Raw genomic sequence first — 4883 nt, 5'->3', positions numbered from 1 at the left:
TTATTATTATTATCTGTCACCCTCTACGTTGGCGATAGGCATGGTGAGAAAGAGCCTCAGTGCGATCTCTGCATTTGGGAAAGCTGTTGTTGCACCACTTTCGCGCAGATCTTGAAGGAGCCGGGGAGGAGAAAGTGTATCCTCAGACTGAAATGCTGAGTTGACATATCTTGAATGCGACACTAGTTCGTCAGGAAATGATGGCTCTAGGTCGTCCTCATATTGCTGCTGAATGCGAGATGCTGTGTCTCGAATGCTTGTGGCAGGCTTCTTGTGAAGATAAAAGAGAATGTCAAAATCTTGAGCCAGAGTCTGGTAGATGTCTCTCGCTTTTCAAGTTCAGACAAAAGGCCGTCAACGATGACAAGGAAGGTGTTTATTCTAAATTGCTCCCGGTGCAGCAAAACAGCTTCAACATCTTTTGTTTCGTCATGGAAACGCTTGCGTTTTGCAATGCGTTTGTATTGGTAGGAAGGCTTTTCGACGAAATATGTGGCTGATTGTTCCATTCGCTCGAAATCGTCCCGAAGTCCTGTTAAGAAAGCAGAACTAGAGAACCGTACAGCATGTTTACGACTCCCACGTTGAGTGATGGTTTCTGAAGTGTTTTGCTGGCAGTGTTAAAGCGTGCTAGAACTTGTTCCCAAAACACACACAGCACAGCAAATTCAAAATTTTCCATCTTGTTGTGCAAGGATGACGCCTCATCACGCGTTTGGGGGGATTCTTTCATGTCACGAGAAATGTCAAGCAGTAATGATATAATCTTTTTGTAGTTGGATTTTAATGCTACTGTTGCATCATGTCGGGCAAACCATCTAGTTCCTGACAATGATTTGGGTGTAGGGCTATCGATACGTTTTACAAACAAGCCCCAACGATGTGTGGAGCTTGAAAGGAAGTTGTACAATGCTTGGACGAATCCGAAAAAATGATGCTGCGTCTACGCAACATTCAGCTGCACAAACACCAACCAGATTTAGAGAATGAGCCGAGCAGGGGACAAAGTAAGTCTTGGGATTAATCTCTTTGACACGGCTTGTACGTACACCACTGAGGCGTCCAGCCATGTTACTAGCATTATCGTAGCTTTGACCAAGGCAGTTTCGAAGCTACAGTCCAAATTTGTAAACAATTTTTTTGTTGAAAAATATTTTTAAAGGTCGTGTTTGCAAGCGCGGGGTCCCCTGAGGCGCGGGGCCCCCTGAGGCGCGGGGCCCTAGGCTACAGCCTAAACAGCCTTACGGGTAACGCGGCCCTGGGGAGGGAGGAAGGAAGAGAGTGAGAGAGAGCGAGAAGAGATAGATAGATAGAGAGGGGAGAGAGAGGAGAGAGAGAGAGAGAGAGAGAGAGAGAGAGAGAGAGAGAGAGAGAGAGAGAGAGAGAGAGAGAGAGAGATATTTATTAAAGATTTATTGCATGAAGACAACCTTGAGACCATCTTAGGCTAAACTGACCGTCTGCATAGACGAAAAGAGCCACACACACACACACACACACACACACACACACACACACACACACACACACACACACACACACACGCACTGGATCTTTGGGCTCAGGTCAGTCCGATGTTGTGTCCTTGGGAAAGGCAGCACTGTACACTGTACTCTTTTGTCTCTGCCCTATCGGAGATAGAAGAGTGGGGTCTCGTGGCCTAGAGGTTAAGGTGTTCGCTTCCCATTCAAAGGTCCCGGGTTCGAATCTGGGTAGCGACGGAAAATTTTCCTCTCTAAACTTGTCTACTTTCACCTCCTTTCACCTTCTCTGGCAATGTTCTGTCGTCTGCTTTCGTCTCCACTTTCTGCCCCCCACCCCCTCACCCCCTTTGCTCCCTCCTCTGGGCCTCTGACTCTTTCTGCAGCGTTTCAACTGCTACTTCTTGGTTCCTTCTTACTGCTGTCTTTCAGAGAAAAAACTGATCTTCTGGTAGGAAAGATCTACACCTTCTCGGACAAGGGCGAAAAATCTCGGAGGTCCCGTGTGCAAGTTGCGCACGCAAAAAATCTCTTGGTGGTCTAAAATCGATAAGAGTAGGCTTCCGCCGCTACCCGGGCCAAATTCAAAATTTCCTACCAACTGAAAAAGTTTAATGTGTCCCGCGCGCTCATATGACCTTATGCAGTTGCGAGCGCCGTAAAACACTTACCAAATGAAAGAAAAGAAAAAAAAGGAGATGGACATTAAATTCGGAGGTCCCGCCATAGCCTAACAATTTTGTAAGGGGTGTGAAACATTTACAATGTCGTAGACCTACAATTTTTTTCGGAAACATGTGTTTTATTTATTATTTTTGTGTTTTTGTTTGTTTGATTCTTTTTTTTTATAATTTGCTTAATTTGTTTTTAGTGAAGAAGAACGGCATCCAAAACTTCTAACCCAAGATTTCAATTTTTTGCAAGGGGTGTCAAACATTTACAATGTCGTACATTTTTTTTTCGGAAACTGGTATTTATTATTTTTGTTTGTTTGTTTTTGTTTGTTTTGATTTGTTTTGTTTACTTTTAGTGAAGAAGAGTGGCATCCAAAATTTCTAATCCCAAATTTAAATCTTCACTCTGAGTGCACCCCACTCTTTCTGCCAGGTGCGACCCGACCATTGTCGAATGTTTTCCCGTCGACCAGCAGACATGCTCTAGCTATACAGATCTACTGCCTTTTAAAATAAAAAACCAAGTATTTAACAACATCATAATTTGTCACAAAGTGGGGAAAAAACTATCCGGTACTTAAACTTAAACTCTTGTCCGAATTGGCCAACCTAAATGCTTGCATATTAATTAATTTGTTAAAGTATAGAAATATGAATGCCAAACTAGATAGGAAGATATCATAACTACATTACTATAGGGTCTATTAATATATATAGATCTATACTAAGTTGTCTCTTAAACTTTTAGTAAAAGCCGATTCAGTATAGTTTGGCGCAGACTAGGTTTTCCCATTCAAACGGTCGCTATATAATACGTCGCTCTCACTCTATTGGGTACACGGTAGTCTGCACTTGAGAGCTCTATATGGCCCGCACACTGGGAGAGTGGCTGCAAGTGGTAGGCCATTGGGGACAAATTTCTGTGTCGCGCGGTGCTCTACTAACCGGTTCTGCTACTTCTTGCTTGCTGGGTGGTTTGGGCCTTACGTCTGTCTGGTTGCTCATCTCTCTCTCTCTCTCTCTCTCTCTCTCTCTCTCTCTCTCTCTCTCTCTCTCTCCCTCTCTGCGAAATCAGTCTTGCTACGACTTATAAATACGTGTTATGTCTCAATTGTCCATATTCTGTCTGCCTGTCTGCCTGTCTGTCTGTCTGTCTGTCTGTCTGTCTGTCTGTCTGTCTGTCTGTCTGTCTGTCTGTCTGTCTGTCTGTCTGTCTCTCTCTCTCTCTCTCTCTCTCTCTCTCTCTCTCTCTCTCTCTCTCTCTCTCTCTCAGCGGAATCAGTCTTTCTGCGTCGTGTAAATAAATATAACGTCTCAATTGCCTCTTCCCACCTTTTTAACAGCATTTTCTACTCTCTGTCCCTCCCTACCACCCCTCCACCCTGGCTCTGTCCACCACCACCCCTCCCATTCCCGGAGTGACGAGGTTTAATTTCTACGTCTCTCGATAGACCTGGTCACGGCGCGTGTGCGTGTGTGTGGAGGTGTGTGGGTTTTTACGATAAGAAAGAGAAATCGGGGGGACACGGGGAGCGCGTGAATAAAACTGTGCAGGCGTTTTCTGACATTTGTCACTTTGTCTGCGTCTGCCTCGAGAAGAGAAAGGAGGGATAAGGTCTTGACGGAATTCTCCCGCTGTAATTATAACCCTGAGGCATACTAATTTCATACGACAGGGGGATAAAGTGAGAAAGTGTGCGCGAGTGTGTTACGGCGGCTACCGTGTGAAAAATTAGTGTGTCAGCTTTTAAGTAATATTCAATTACGGTGCTACCAGCCAGCTGAGATCTATAATTAGGCTGAGTGTTTCAGGGGTAGTGTAGTGCCAGACCTGTGTAATTGATTAGGAGTTCTGCTGACCCACTCTCTGTCCTGTGATAGGGCCAGAGTTAGGTTTGGTGAGGACTTGGTCACAGGAGACGTGACTGTCAGTGTCAGTGTCACTGTCAGTTGGGACTGACACTGTGCGGTGTGTCACACACAGGTAGTTACGACAGGTATGTTTGTCTCACCTGTTTTGTGTCGTTGTCTTAGTGTCTTTTTTGTTTACTTTGCTGTTGTAGTTGTATCTATTGATCGATGATGATGATGATGATGATGATGATGATGATGATGATGATGATGATGCTATTTTTGAAAATTTTACCTAGTCTCAACCTTTTTTTAATTTTCTGCTGTACACAATGCTGCTGCTGCTGCTGCTGCTGCTGCTGCTGCTGCTGCTGATGATGATGATGATGATGATGATGATGATGATGATAAATTTTTCTTTCTTCGGTTTAACGACGACGAAGGCAATGATACGGATGTGGTGATAATGGTGATGATGATTATGACGATGATGATGATGATGATGATGATGATGATGATGATGATGATGATGATGATGATGATGATGTTTTTGTTGTTATCTTATTGTGTATTGTTTTTAGTCTGTGCGGCTCGTCATTTCCAACGTTGTTGTGATGGCTGTCTTTGTTGCTGTTGATGTTGCTGTTGTTGGTGTTGCTGTTGTTGTTGTTGCTGCTGTTGTTGCTGTTGCTGTTGCTGCTGCTGTTGTTCTTGCCGTAGTTGCTAATGGTATAATCGATAATGACAGCCCCGGAGAAAAAAGCGAGTGTTAACAATACACACCCCTTACCTCCTTTTCTGTCTGTCTGTCTGTCTGTCTGTTCTGTCTGTCTGTCTGTCTGTCTGTCTGTCTGTCTGTCTGTCTGTCTGTCTGTCT

The 4883-nt window shown here is 44.2% G+C and overlaps 1 protein-coding gene across 1 annotated transcript in view; it reads left to right on the top strand.

The window, feature by feature from the left end:
• Positions 1-3631: 3631 nt before the first annotated feature.
• LOC106012780 overlaps positions 3632-4883 on the top strand; it is a gene marked incomplete in the record, with an annotated part of 32384 nt that continues 31132 nt past the window's right edge. Inside the window, 1 exon segment of the mRNA XM_013086712.2 lies at positions 3632-4139.

This window comes from Aplysia californica, unplaced genomic scaffold (genome assembly GCF_000002075.1).
Source record: "Aplysia californica isolate F4 #8 unplaced genomic scaffold, AplCal3.0 scaffold00494, whole genome shotgun sequence".
Lineage (NCBI taxonomy): Eukaryota > Metazoa > Mollusca > Gastropoda > Aplysiida > Aplysiidae > Aplysia > Aplysia californica.
The sequence above is the reverse complement of the archived record's forward strand: the minus strand, read 5'-3'. Positions and strand labels throughout refer to the sequence as shown.